The sequence below is a fragment of the Macaca fascicularis genome, chromosome 6 (assembly GCF_037993035.2).
Source record: "Macaca fascicularis isolate 582-1 chromosome 6, T2T-MFA8v1.1".
In the NCBI taxonomy this organism is placed as follows: Eukaryota; Metazoa; Chordata; class Mammalia; order Primates; family Cercopithecidae; genus Macaca; species Macaca fascicularis.
This window is the reverse complement of record NC_088380.1, coordinates 18109296-18125262: the sequence shown is the minus strand read 5'-3', so window position 1 is coordinate 18125262 and position 15967 is coordinate 18109296. Positions and strand designations below refer to the sequence as shown.

General features: G+C 39.3%; 1 long non-coding RNA gene across 1 annotated transcript in view; it reads right to left on the bottom strand.

Moving 5' to 3' along the window:
- Nucleotides 1–13136: 13136 nt before the first annotated feature.
- The window catches only part of LOC102128720 (uncharacterized), a 48890-nt gene continuing 46059 nt past the window's right edge, over nucleotides 13137–15967 (bottom strand). The window contains exon 7 of the long non-coding RNA XR_012413596.1: nucleotides 13137–15788. This is a non-coding gene — a long non-coding RNA (uncharacterized lncRNA). The remainder of the gene's footprint in view (nucleotides 15789–15967) is intronic.

Sequence of the window (15967 nt, the reverse complement as noted above, 5' to 3'; positions counted from 1 at the left end):
CTTGTATCAGACTAAATCTCCTATAATAAGAATTATAAACTCCAGACAAATTTTCTTTAAACTGTGTGAAGGCGCTGGTGTACAATCCAAAGCAGGCAGAAACTGAAGGTGCACAGTAGATGAGCTCCGTAATTAGTTGGCTTTTCCCAATAACACATTCAGGGTCACGGCAGTACAAGGAGAAAATGAAAATCAACCAAGAAACGTCATCCTATTGGGAAAAGGACAGGGAGACAAGTTCAGAGATTCTAGCAGAACATGAAATTGGAAGAAAAATATTCAGAAAAATGGAGGACACAGAGGGGATACTGCCAAATCTGCATACAAACTCTCCTCGAATCCTTGGCTGTTACCTAAACTGTCTATTTTCATGGTGAGAATCTAAGCAATCCAGAAGAAAGCAGCACCTGAAAGGATGAATAACTGAGAAAATATATCAGCTGTTATCCTTGTCTCTCCAGGGTACAGCTCAAGTCTGGCTAGGTTAGAGGAGCTTGGTAAACACCGTTGCTGTTCATTAAGACTCTACAAGGACCACACATCAGGAGTAAGAAACACATATCATGACTAAGGTCTATGGCACAGAACTAAGGGGAAAACTAAAACAGATGCTCATTCAAAAACTCTAAAACCAAGCCTCCAAAAGATCAAGAGAATATGCTAGTAACTTAGTCACCATCCACAGCAAAATTTAACACTCTATAAAAAGATAACAAAATGTTTATCATCTTAAGTGTTTATCACACAATCAAAAATTACTAGGCCAACAAAAACACATAGAAATAGGACCCACACCTAACAGGAAAAAAAAAAAAGTAAATAGGAGCAGACCCTCACTGGTGATGTTGACATGTTGACTTTGATGTTGAAATCAGCAAAGGCTTTAAAACAGTTAATAGAATTCTGACTAAAAATTTGGGGAAAAAGGTGGACAAAATAGATGAACAGATGTGGAATCTCAGCACAGATGTAGAAACCTAAAAGAAAAAAAAATCATAAAAATTATGAAACTGAATATACATCACCATAAATAAAAAGTTTGTTAAATCAGTTTAATTGCAGGCCAGACTTACAGAAGAAAGAATAAGCAAATTAACTTAAAAACAGGAATATAGAAACAAAGAATAAATTCACACACAGGAACAGAGCATACAAGACCTCTAGAGCAATATTTTGTCATGTAACATATGTAACTGAGGTCCCAGAAAGAGATTAGAATGAAAGAGTAAATACTTGAAGAGATAATGGCTAAAACCTAAAACCGATAAAAATACATCAACAGATCCAAAAAATTTGCAAACTGCAAGCAGGACAAACACAAAGATAAACTCATCTAGGAACCTTTTCGCCAGACTGGTTAAAACTAATGATTAAAATAAAATATATTAAAAACAATTAAAGAAAAAAATTATGCATTATATTCAGGGTGATAGCAATAAATATGATGGTTGACTTCTCATGAGAAGAAAGATAGAAGATAATGAAATGATATCTTTAAAATGCTAAATGAAAAATGTTAACTGTTCATCTTTCAAAAATGAAGGTAAATTAAAGCCATTTTCAGACAATGGCTTAGAGAATTTTATTGTAAGCAAAACCTCACTACCAGAAATGTTAAAGCAAGTTCCTCAGGTTGAAGGAAATGACAATATATGAAAAGTCCAATCTGCAGAAAAGAATAAAAGAATGACTGGGCGCTGTGGCTCATATCTGTATAGGAGGCCGAGGTGGGCAGATCATTTGAGGCCAAGAGTTCGAGACCTGCCTAGCCAACACGGCAAAAACCCATCTCTACTACAAATACAGAAGTTTGAGAGGCCAAGATGGTGGACTAGAAACAGCAGCATTGGGTGGCTCCCACAAAAATAATAATAATAATAATAATAATAAGTGTGTGACTCCTTCACTGGCAACCAAGGTATCCAGGTTCTCTCAACAGAACTGACTAGGAGGCTGGTGTGACCTTGGAAAGGGGGAAGAACAGTGTGGCACTGCAGCCACGTGGGGCAGGGGAGCACCATCCCCCCAGCCAAAGGAGGCTGTGAGTGACTGTGTTACCTAGCCAGGGAAACCGTGCTTTTTCCACAAAACTGTGCAACCTGTGGATTGGAAGATCCCACTTGTGAACCCATGCAACCGGGGCCTAGTGTCCCAACCCCAGAACACACAGATTCTCAACAGCTGGAATCTGCTTAAACCCACTGAACCTCCTCCGGGAGGAGGGGCAACCAGCAACACAGCTGAGGCTGCCTGCTGTCTAAGCCATTTGAGCTCCTTGGAGGAGGGGCAGCAGCCAGCACTAAGACTTGCAACTGTCTAACACGCAAAGCTCCCTGGGTGGGGGAAGGGTGACATCCATCTCTATAGCTCCAGGCTGCTCTTTTCCCCTGCTGGAGCCAAGGAGACTGGACAGCTTGCTCCCAAGACTTGTATCCACAGCCTAACACACCAGTTGTGGCAGTCAGCGGCCAGAGTGCCTCTTCAGGCCTGACCCAGACCCATCCTTCCTCACTGGGTGGGGGGCTTCCCTGCAGAACTCCAATAACTCCAGCCAGAGGCTCAGGGAAATAAGCTGAATCTCCCTGGGCCTAGCCCCTAGGGAAAGGGGTGCCCACAGTCTCTGCGATCCTTTCCTCCCAGTAGTTCTGAGGAATCCGGGAAGCCTAGACGAGTGGGTGTCCCCCCAGAGAAGCACAGCCCCTCTACCAAGACACAAAGTGCTTTGTTAATCGGTCACGCTCCCCGTGCCACCAAACTGGATGAAACCCTCCAACAGGAGTTGTCAGATACCTTATACAGAAGCGGTCCTACTGGCATTAAGTTAGTGCCCCTCGAGGTCAGAGGTCCCAGAAAAAGGAGCAGGCACCCATCTTTGCTCTTCTCCAACCTCCTTGAGTGACATCTCCAGGCACCGGAGTGAATCAGATAAATAGAGCCTGAAGTGAACCCCCAGCAAACTGCAGCAGCCCTACGGAAGGACCTGACCACTGAAAGAAAAGCAAACGAGCAAAAAACAACAGCATCAATAACAACAAAAAGCCCCCACAAAAACCCCATCTGAGGATCAGCAGCCTCAAAGACTGAAACTAGACACACTCACGAAGATGAGAATCAGTGAAGAAATGCTGAAGACACAAAAAGCCAGAGTTCCTCTTCTCCAAATGATTACAAAGTCTCTCCATCAGAGGCACAGAACTAGACAGGGGATCAGATGCACGAATTGACAGAAGTAGGCTTCAGAAGATGGGTAATAAAAAACTACACTGAGCCAAAGGAGCATGTTCTAACCCAATGCAAAGAACCTAAGCACCTTGATAAAAGGTTAGAGGAATTGCTAACTAGAATAACTAGTCTACAGAGGAACATAAACTAATGAAGCTGAAAAACACAGTATGAGAACTTCATAAAGCGTATGTAAGTATCAGTAGCCAAACCAACCAAGAAAAAGAAAGGATATCAGAGTTTGAGGACCACCTTGCTGAAATAAGACATGCAGACAAAACTAGAGAAAAAAGAATGGAAAGGAATGAACAAAGCCTCCAAGAAATATGGGACTTCATAAAAAAAGCAAACCTACAATTGATTGGAGTACCAGAAGGAGACAGAGAGAATGAAAATAAGCTGGAAAACACACTTCAGGATATTATCCAGAAGTTTCCCACCCTAGCAAGACAGGCCAACATGCAAATTCAGGAAATACAGAGAATACCATTAAGATACTCCATGAGAAGATCAACCACAAGATACATAATCATCAGATTTGCCAAGGTCAAAATGAAGGAACAACTGTTAAGGGCAGCCAGAGAGAAAGGCCAGGTCACCTACAAAGGGATGCCCTTCAGACTAACAGTGGATCTCTCAGCAGAAATCCTACAAGCCGGAGGAGATTGGGGGCCAATATTCAACATTCCTAAAGAAAAGAAATTGCAGCCCAGAATTTCATATCCAGCCAAACTAAGCTTCATAAGCGAAGGAGAAATAAAATCCTTTCTAGAGAAGCAAATGTTGAGGGGCTTCGTTACCACCAGGCCTGCCCAACAAGAACTCCTGAAAGACGCACTAAATATGGAAAGGAAAAGCTGGTACCAGCCACTGCAAAAACACAACAAAATATAAAGACCAATAACACTATGAGAAAACTGCACCAACTAGTGTGCAAAATAACCAAATAGCATCATGAAGACAGGATCAAATTCACACATAACAATACTAACCTTAAATGTAAATGGGCTAAATCCCCCAATTAAAAGACAAAGACTGGCAAATTGGATAAAGAGTCAAGACCCATTGGTGCGCTGTATTCAGGAGACCCATCTCATGTGCAAAGACACACATAGGCTCAAAATAAAGGGATGGCGAAAAATGTACCAAGCAAATGGAAAGCAAAAAAATAAAAAGCAGGGGTTACAACCTAGCCTCTGACAAAACAGACTTTAAACGAACAAATATCAATAAAGACAAAGAAGGGCATTACATAATGGTAAAGGGAACAATTCAACAAGAAGAGCTAACTATTATAAATAGATATGCAGCCAATACAGGAGCACCCAGATTCATAAAACAAGTTCTTAGAGACCTACAAAGAGACTTAGACTCCCACACAATAATAGTGGGAGACTTTAACACCCCACTGTCAGTATTAGATCAACAAGGCAGAAAATTAACAAGAATATTCAGGACTTGAACTCAGCTCTGGATCAAGTGGACTTAGTAGACATCTACAGAACTCTCTACCCCAAATCAACCCCTAATAATAGATTGTTCCCAGTGCCACGTGGCACTTACTCTAAAATCGACCACACAATTGTAAGTAAAACACTCCTCAGCAAATGCAAAAGAACTGAAATCATAAGAAACAATCTCTCAGACCACAGTGCAGTCAAGTTAGAACTCAGGATTAAGAAACTCACTCAAAACCACATGATTACATGGAAATTGAACAAACTGCTCCTGAATGACTCCTGGGTAAATAATGAAATTAAGGCAGAAATCAGGAAGTTCTCTGAAACCAATGAGAACAAAGAAACAATGTACTAGAATCTCTGGGACACAGTGAAAACAGTGTTAAGAGGGAAATTATAGCACTAAATGCCCACATCAGGAAGCTAGAAAGATCTCAAATCAACACCCTCACATCACATTTAAAAGAGCTACAGAGACAAGAGAAAACTAATCCAAAAACTAGCAGAAGACAAGAAATACCTAAGATCAGAGAAGAATTGAAGGAGGTAGAGACAGGAAAAACTTTCTAAAATCAATGAATTCAGGAGCTCGTTTTCTGAAAAAAATAACAAAATAGACAGACTGCTAGCTTGACTAATAAAAACGAAGAGAGAGAAGAATCAAACAAACACAATAAAAAAAAATGATGTAGGGGATATCACCACTGACCCCACAGAAATACAAACTACCATCAGAGAATACTATAAAAACCTCTATGCAAATAAACTAGAAAATCCAGAAGAAATGGGTAAATTCCTGGACACATACACCCTCCCAAGACTAAACCAGGAAGAAGCTGAATCCCTGAATAGAAAATAACAAGTTCTGAAATTGAGGCAGTATTTAATACCCTACCAACAAAAACGAGCCCAGGACCAGATGGATTCACAGCTGAATTCTACCAGAAATGCAAATAGGAGCTGGTACTATTCCTTCTGAAACTATTCCAAACAATTGAAAAGGAGGAACTACTCCTTAACTCATTTCATGAAGTCAACATCATCCTGATACCAAAACTAGGAAGAGACACAACAAAAAAAGAAAACTTCAGGCCAATATCCCAGATTAACATGATCCAAAAATCCTCAATAAAATACTGGCAAACCAAATCCAGTAGCATATCAAAAAATTTATCCAACATGATCAAGTCAGCTTAATCCCTGGGATGCAAGGCTGGCTCAACATACACAAATCAATAAACATAATCCATCACATAAACAGAACCAAGGACGAAAACCACATGAGTATCTCAGTAGTTGCAGAAAAGGCCTTTGATAAAATTCAACATCCCTACATGTTAAAAACTCTCAACAAACTAGGTATTGATGGAACATACCTCAAAAACAAGAGCTATTTATGACAATCCCACAGCCAGTATCATATTGAATGGGCAAAGACTGGAATCATTCCCTTTGAAAATCAGTACAAGACAAAGATGACCTCTTTCACCACTCCTATTCAACCTAGTATTAGAAGTTCTGGCCAGGGCAATCAGGCAAGAGAAAGAAATAAAGGGTATTCAAATAGGAAGAGAGAAAAACAAGTTGTCTCTGTTTGCAGATGACATAATCTTATACTTACAAAACCCGTCATCTCAGCCCAAAAACTCCTTAAACTGATAAGCAACTTCAGCAGTCTCAGCATACAAAACCAATGTGCAAAAATCACAAGCATTCCTTTACACCAATAATATACATGCAGAGAGCCAAATCATGAATGAACTCCCATTCACAATTGCTACAAAGAGAATAAAATACTTAGGAATACAGCTAACAAGGGATGTGAAGGACCTCTTCAAGGAGAACTACAAACCAGTGCTCAAGGAAATAAAAGAGGACATAAACAAATGGAAAAACATTCCATCCTCATGGATAGGAGGGATAAATATCATTAAAATGGCCATACTGCCCAAAGTAATTTTTAGATTCAGTGCTATTCCCATCAAACTACTGTTGACATTCTTCACAGAATTAGAAAAAAAAACTAGTTTAAAATTTGTAGGGAATCAAATAAGACCCTGTATATCTAAGACAATCCTAAGCAAAAAGAACAAACCTGGAGGCACCATGCTACCCGACTTTAAACTATACTACAAGGCTACAGTAACCAAAACAGCATAATACTGGTACCAAAACAGACATATAGACCAATGGAGCAGAACGGAGACCTCAGAAATAACACCACACATCTACAACCATCTGATGTTCGACAAACCTGACAAAAATAAGCAATGGGGAAAGGATCTCCTATTCAGTAAGTGGTGCTGGGAAAACTGGCTAGGCATATGCAGAAAACTGAAACTGGACCCCTTACTTATGCCTTATACAAAAATTAACTCAAGATGAATTAAAGATTTAAATGTAAAACCCCAAGCCATAAAAACCCTAGAAGAAAACCTAGGCAATATCATTCAGGACATAGGCATGGGCAAAGACTTCATGACAAAAATGTCAAAAGCAATTGCAACAAAAGCCAAAATTGATAAATTGGATCAAATTAAACTAAGGAGCTTCTGCACAGCAAAAGAAACTACCATCAGAGTGAACAGGCAAATGACAGAATAGGAGAAAATTTTTTCCATCTACCCATCTGACAAAGGTCTAATATCCAGAATTTACAAGGAATGTAAACAAATTTACAAGAAAAAAGCAACCCAATCAAAAAGTGGGCAAAGGATATGAACAGACACTTCTCAAAAGAAGACATTTATGTGGCCAACAAATATGAAAAAAACTCAGCATTACTGGTCATCAGAGAAATCAAAACCACAGTGAGATCCCATGTCATGCCCATCAAGAATGGTGATTATTAAAAAGTCAGGAAACAATAGATGCTGGTGAGGCTGTGGAGAAATAGGAATGCTTTTACACTGTTGGTGGGAATGTAAATTAGTTCAACCACTGGGGAAGACAGTATGGCAATTCCTCAAGGATCTAGAACCAGAAATACAATTTGAACCAGCAATCCCATTACTGGGAATATACCCAAAGGAATATAAATCATTCTACTATAAAGACACATGCACATATATGTTTATTGCAGCACTATTTACAATAGCAAAGACATGGAACCAACCCAAATGCCCATCAATGATAGACTGGATAAACAAAATGTGGTACATATACACCTTGGAATACTATGCACCCATAAAAAATAGTAAGATCATGCCTTTGCTGGGACATGGATGACGCTGGAAGCCATCATCCTCAGCAAACTACCATAGGAACAGAAAACCAAACATTGCATGTTCTCTCTCATGAGTGGGAGTTGAACCGTGAGAACACGTGGACACAGAGAGAGGAACAACACACACCAGGGCCTGCTGGGGAGTCGGGGGTGAGGAGAGGGAACTTAGAGAATGGGTCAATAGGTGCAGCAAACCACCATGACACACATATACCTATGTAACAAATTTGCACATTCTGAATATGTATCCCACTTTTTAATAGAAGAAATAAAGAAAAATAATAAGAAATAAATAAAATAAAAAATCAAAATCAAAATACAAAAATTTGCTGGGTGTGGTGGTGCATGCCTATAATCCCAGCTACTCAGGAGGTTGAGGTGTAAGAATTGCCCAGGAAGTAGAAGTTGCAGTGAGCTGAGATCTCCCCAATACACTCCAACTTGCATAATGGACTGAGACTCTGTCTGAAAAATAAATAAATATATAAAAATAAAAAATTTTTAAAAAGAATAAAAGAGCACAGGAAATGGTATTTGGGCAATAATGACCAAATAAGGGTCAGTTTTTCTTTTTTTTTTTTTTTTTTTTTTTTTTTTTTTGAGACAGAATTTGCTCTTGTTGCTCAGGCTGGAGTGCAATGGCACGATCTCAGCTCACCGCAACCTCCGCCTCCCAGGTTCAAGTGATTCTCCCGCCTCTGTCTCCCAACTAGCTGGGATTACAGGCATGCGCCATCACACTTGGCTAATTTTGTATTTGTAGTAGATACAGGGTTTCTCCATGTTGGTCAGGCTGGTCTCGAACTCCCAACATCAGGTGATCTGCCTGCCTCAGCCTCCCAAAGTGCTGGGATTACAAGAGTGAACCACTTCGCCCAGCCAAGGGGCAGTTTTTAAAAGTCAGTTGGTTGGCCAGTCCATTAGCTGGCTGGTTAAATAATACTACCAGAATCTCAGCACACTCAGATGCTCATGCCATGAATAACATCCAGAAATTGAGGCTGAGATTACAGCTTTACATCACCCATCTCATTCTCATAGCAGAGCACATGCTCACTGGGTGACATGAAAGGCATAGTCATTTTCTATATGTAAATTCTTATTTTCTTGTCAAGCTATAGTAGAATTTGCATGTCTGCAATGGGCATATAACATGAATCTATTGTGTCAACAGAGTTCATTCTTGACAGCATAGCTTTAGCATTCACTGGTTCCTAGAAATCAGGAAAAGGTCCATGTATTCATGAACAATTAAGGACAATAACAACAAAGAAAATATAGAAAAATATTTCGTATGAATTTCTTTTCTTTTCTTTTTTCTTTTTTTTTTTTTTTTTTTTTCTGAGACAGAGTCTCACTCTATTGCCAAGGCTGAAGTGCAGTGGCACAATCTTGGCTCACTGCAGCCTATGTCTCCCAGGTTCAAGCAATTCTCCTGCCTCAGCCTCCTGAGTAGCTGGGACTTACAGGCGTGTGCCATCATGCCTGACTAATTTTTCTATTTTTAGTACAACGGGGTTTCATCATGTTGGACAGGTTGGTCTCAAACTCCTGATCTCAGGTGATCTGCCCACCTTGGCCTCCAAAAGTGCTAAGATTACAGGCATGAGTTACCAAGCCCAGCCATGAATTTTCTTTTTTTGTTTGTTTTGAGACAGGTTCTCACTTTGTCACCCAGGCTGGAGTGCAGTGGTGTGATCACAGCTCACTGCAGCCTCAACTTTCTTGGGCTAAAGTGATCCTCCCACCTCAGCCTCCCAAGTAGGTGGGACAACAGGCATGTACCACCATGCCTGGCTAATGTTTAGTATTTTTTGTAGAGATGAGGTTTTGCCAGTTGTCTATGTTAATCTTAAACTCCTGGACTCAAGCGTTCCATCCACCTTGGTCCCCCGAAATGCTGGGATTAAAGGTGTGAGCCACCACGCCCAGCCATAAATTTCTCATAGTTCTTTTAGTTTTAGTTTGTTTTTCCTCTTGTCTTTTCCTCTTCTCTTCCCACCAAATGGAGAAGAAGATAGGGAGTAACCCATCAGAAAAAGACTGGGCTGAATTAACATGGTTCTGGTATAAAGGATTAGATTGAAGGACACCAAAATGTATAAATAAAATTCTCCTCATAATTTCACCTGGAAAGAAGAGTCAGTGTGTAGTGGCACTTCAGTTCCAAGGAAAACATGAATCCTCTCACTTTCCCTTCTGAAACCTTCCACTTCCCTTCCCTCTTCTTTATAGTTCTTCCTATTGCATATTATCATCTTGCCCTCTTGCTGTCCAAAGTCCTTCATGTTTACCAGAACAAAACAAAAACAAACAACATTTATCTTTCCAAATCCCTACCTTAACTCCTTTCAATAGAATTTTTATCTGATGAATAATTCACATTTAGTTCGGCCAAGAAAAATACTACAATACCACCTGGGTAGAATTTGTAGTTTAAAATAATTTGCTACTCATAATAGCAGATAGTCTTTGCTTATAGAGGAGCCTGCCTCAGTTCTAGGTTTATTCCTTGCAACCCCAACACATCCTATGCTGTTTTCATGCACACTAACACACACACATTGTGGTAAAATCAGAACTGAATAATAACAGCCATTCTTGCAGGAGAATAAAATAACTGGCTCAAAAACCACAAGTCACAAATACGACAGTAAGGAGAGCCTTTTAGACTTTATTTCTGGCAAACCACTTGAGCCAGAGCCCAGAAAAAACGCCATTACATTTTTTAGTCTAGTATTCCCTGCTAAAATTATTTCAAATAATAAATGTAAAGGAAGCCACCAAATTGATTTCTTCATCCAGTTTGGGGATTTTGACCAACTTCTATATGACTGTACAATCAATCATGACTCCCATTATGGATGTCCAACCTCACTATTATCATAGCTGAGTGGTTCAGTTAATTCATTCTCAAATCAATATTTTAGTTATAAACCATCACCTCAGGCTCTTACAATTTTATCCTGTTTCTCTCCATTGTCATCAAGGTTTTCTGGTAAATTTCATAATTCCCCAGAGCTTGAACTTGCCTCAACAGTGGCTCCATTTTTAATTGTTAACATTTATTAGAGAGATGGACTTCATTATTGAAAATTCAAACAGACAGATAGTGAAAGTTATTAAAGTGATTTGCAAGATGTTAAACATATCAACAAGTAGTAGACCTTTAATAAACATTTGATGAATGAATAAATGAACTAATGAATAAATGAATGAGAAAATATTTCTAGACTTTAATAAAAAGAAATGATACTTTGAGGAGGATTACACCTTTTTCTTACCTGAGCATAACCATCCACTTTGACAGTGCCCCTCTGGCTTTCCTTTGTAATTGTAAATATATTCCAGTTTGAATTATGCATGAGATATTTATTTCTCTCCATTTGTTCAAGCACCACACCTGGGTCAGGCAGAACTTACTTTCTGCAAACCGCATGCTCAGGCCTTGTCAAAATTGCGCATCAGTTCTGTGCATACACAGAAAAGAGAAGATCCTGTGGCACTGAGCTTGGAATCAAGCTTCATTCTTGTACCTGACACCCCACAACTCAGGACCTCTGCTGAGATCCAAATCTTTCCTTCCTGGAATCTTTGACCAGGCATATTGATCTTTTCTTCCCAGACCTATAGGTCTAGACTCTGGTTTCTCCACACCTCTCCTCTGGGTTTCTGATCCCTGTTGCCTGACTTCCCCGTTGCCTGCCTTAGCTGCTGAGACCCATTGTGAACGTTGACTGCTCCATGATCAACTAACTTCTATGAGCCAGAAATCTTGACCTAGTCCAAATTTCAAAACCAACCTCCTCATCCTATTATGTGCTTTTACTATGTCCAGTGTCACCTAGTATTTTAGCTGTTCATGAAAGGAAAACCAGGGCAGATGCACTGCCTTTATGAGTTAGTGCCTGAAGTGGCCTTTCTCTTGTCTACAATACAGTTGCATCTCTTTCAACCCCATTCCCACCCCCACTACAATTTCTCAGTAGTGAACTTTGCTTTCTCAGTAGTGAGCTTTGCTTTCCCTGAGCTTTGCCTTCTCAGTTTTCTCAGTTTAATGAACCACTTATTCAGGTCTTTCCAGTTCCCGCCAGCCTCCTTTATTTCCTAATTATAAATTTGTCCTCCTTTTTGGCCAGTGATTCCTTGAACTGGTACAGCAGTGAAAACAAACAAGTAAAAATAAGCAAGCAAACAAAAACAAGAAAAAGGCAAAAAAAAATGCTTTTTTTCTTGGATCAAAACATCTCATACTTATAACCTGCATGGATAATACCGACTAGGCATAATTCAACAGAGATCTCCAGTGTAAAAAAATCCTTTTGCCGCAAAAGAGGGGAAGTGTGATCGTCTTCAATTCCTCATGTTCTGAGAGCATGTACTGCACTTTAGTGCAAATTAGAAAATTTCCCTGTTCAGGTGGATGATTCCCAAAAAAATACTCACTCTGAGTGTTTGATGCATCGCAAGTTGACCCAATTCAATTCTATCAAACAGAGCCCAAGCTACCCTGCCTCACCCTAAGCTAAGTACTTCCTAATTACAGTTGAACTTTCATATGATATCTAGAAATCCAGAATCCAGTGGAATAATGTTCTAAAGTATAAGAGAAGTTCTAAAATATGTGTGTGTTCATGTAAGGCAGGCCTCTTGAGTTTTCCATTTTCCTCCCCCTTAAATTCTGATTACTTATTGCTCCTTGTGGCAGACTATTTTTGGAAAAGGCACAACAGTTGCTTCATGTTTAATACTGAACAGGAAAAGTGAGATGTTGACCTTAAATTTTTATTTTTCTGTGTACATGTCATTACATATTTGTCTAAACCCCTAGGATATACAACTCCAAGGGAACCCTAAAGTAAACTCTGGGCTTTGGGTGATAATCATGTGTCAGTATAGGCTCATGGATTGCAACAAGGGTACCACTCTGGTCAGAGGTGTTGATAATAGGGGAGGCCAGGTGAGGGGGACAGGAGGGATATATGGGAAATCTCTGTTTTTTTATCTCAATTTTGCTATGAACTAAAACTGTTCCTAAAAAAATAAAGTTTTAAAAAAATGTTTTAAATTATTCTCATTCAGACCATCTAATTCTTAATAAAAGACAAGCATGGCTGGAAAATGGCATGGAATATGCAGACACACAGGGAGAAAGCGTGCATGCTGCAAGTTTCCATGTGTCTACTTGAGAATTTCCAGATGCAAACGAAAAGAGAGAGATTGCAGACTAATCAGATGAACTCGCTTTATTTTACATTTTTACAGTTGCTATGTATTCTTCCCCCCAAAGTAAGAAACCCTCATCAGTGAGAAGCGGGAGGTTGGAAGAGGAGTGATATAAAAATCCTAGATAACTGACATCAAATATTCCAATTTATAGTGTTTCAAACTGTTGCGAGCATTTTTCTCTTTTCAGACAGAGCAGACTGAAGACTGATTTCCATCCAAATTTTGAAAAATAAAGCTGATCCTCCAACCGGGTGAGAGAAGAGAGAAAATTCTTGTTTTATAAATGAGAAGGCATATGACAAATGGAACAGTTCTAACCAGAGACTTTTTTTTTTTGGCACTATTTTATATTTGGTATTACAATATGGAAGTGTCTTGTCCTTCACATGCAATTAGTGCCGTGGGAAAGTTGCTCTGCAATTTCTACTCACATTCCAGTCTTTGAAGGGACTTAAGACAAATGTGACCCATGTGACTCATTTTACACTGCTGAGAGAAATCGACTGTTCAAAATCCATCCTTCGATTTTGAGAGCCATGATTATAAAAAGTCAGATGAAAACAAATATTTGAGAAAGCCTTCCCTAGAAAATGTATCAATAATTGAGAGAAGGAAAAACTCTAAAATCAAATGTCATAATTAAAGTGAATAAAGTACACATTTTAAGCATAATTCATAACTGAATTACAAAAGTAATTGTCATCATATTTTTATTGCTTAATCAATTTCCATACTCAAGTACACTAATTCCCACCTTCTTTTTCGTGTGACTTTTTTTTCCTTCGGGGCAACTTAGTCTTGATGTTTTTTCAAATGTATTCTATTTATCTAATTTATGTGAGCTCACGAAAACATTATTTGGTCTTTCTGCTCCAACAGATATGAAAGAGAAGGAAAGACCAAACAGAGGACCCTTAACGGGAAAACAGAAATCAAAGCAAATAACCAAGGGAAAAAAATAAGATATTAATGCTTATGATAATTTAAAAAGTAAATAAAATAAGGAAACTAGCAAAAACTCCTCAGCAGAAATTATTCCCAAATTGCTCAATATCAAGGGCTTACACACATTATCGAAATTCATTTAGTCAAAGGGTACATGTAAGCCTTTGGGGTGATGGAAGTGTTTTGTATCTTGATGGTGATGGTGATCTTACAGGCATATTAAACTGTCAATATTCATCAAACTGTACACTGGATGCAATCTATTACACATAAATTACACCTCAATAAACTTGATTACAATAAGAAAACAAAACACTTGTTTATGATCCCTAGATATAAGTTAAGTGCAGTGAAAATAAATGAACTATAAGTGATAGCAAATATTCACATTTCACAAAAGCCATTGCTTTAAATGTACACTTACACTCCAATATTTCTCAGTGAGGTTTCAAAAATCGTGATATGTAATAAATGTGAGGTATCACAGGCACCATATTCATTTGCAATCACAAGGAAAAGCAGATATAATAGTTTTTGACTTTTTGTTATTTCATTTATGTATCAGTCTGTTTTCACACTGCTGATAAAGGCATATCTGAGACTGGGAAGAAAAAGAGGTTTAATTGGACTAACAGTTCCACATGGCTGGGGAGGCCTCAGAATCATGGCAGGAGGTGAAAGGCACTTCTTACATGGTGGCAGCAAGAGAAAAATGAGGAAGAAACAAAAGCAGAAACCCCTGATAAACCCATCAGATCTCGTGAGACATATTCACTGTCACAAGAATAGCACAGGAAAGACCGGTCCCCGTGATTCAATTACCTCCTGCTAGGTCCCTCCTACAACACTTGGGAATTCTAGAAAACACAATTCAAGTTGAGATTTCGGTGGGGACACAGCCAAACCATGTCAATCTACAACTTAGAGTTCCATCCTCTCAGTGCTGGAAAAGTTGGAATGTTTCATATTTTATGGTAGAATAAAGTCTACAGATTGGAAGATAAGACACTGAAGTGCATTAACCATCAAAAACTGTGAAGAAGGCCAGGCGCCATGGCTCACGCCTGTAATCCCAGCACTTTGGGAGGCCAAGGTGGGTGGATCACGAGGTCAGGAGATCGAGACCATCCTGGCTAACACGGTGAAACTCCGTCTCTACTAAAAATACAAAACATTAACTGGGCGTGGTCGCACACACCTGTAGTCCCAGCTACTCGGGAGGCTGAGGCAGGAGAATCGCTTGAACCCAGGAGGCATAGGCTGCAGTGAGCTGAGATCACGCCGCTGCACTCCAGCCTGGGCAACAGAGCAATACTCCATCTCAAAAAACAAACAAACAAACAAACAAAAAACTGCGAAGGGTCTGAGAGTTCACCCTTCTCACAAACTAACCAGTTAGCCAGACAAAAGTTTCATGAATGCTGGTAGAAGACACAAGACTCCCGGGTCACAGAAAAATAACAGTTTAGTGCTCATGACAGTAGCAGTAGCCAAAGTATTAGCATTTTTTTGTACCAGTTAACCAGGCCTCCATTTTTGCAAGGTGATGCAAAGAGAACCAGTTGGTACCTTCAGTGATTGTGCTGTACAAGAGGAATCTTGAATTCAGGGAACCCGAATCCTTTATAATGGGCAGTGAGCATGCCTGGCCTTTGCTCCAGAAACACTGTCTCTATGTTCCAAGACTGTTCACAACACAAATATCCCTGAAAAGATAGTTCAGAATGAAGGGCAGTTAGTTGCTCACTCACAAGAGACGCAGAAATACAAAAAGTCTGTGGAGAATTGACCTCCAACAATAACAATTTAATCATTAGGAAAGTACTTCAGGGTACCTTGAATTCTTCAAAGAAAATGTTGGCTAATTTATTAGAAACCTCTGCTT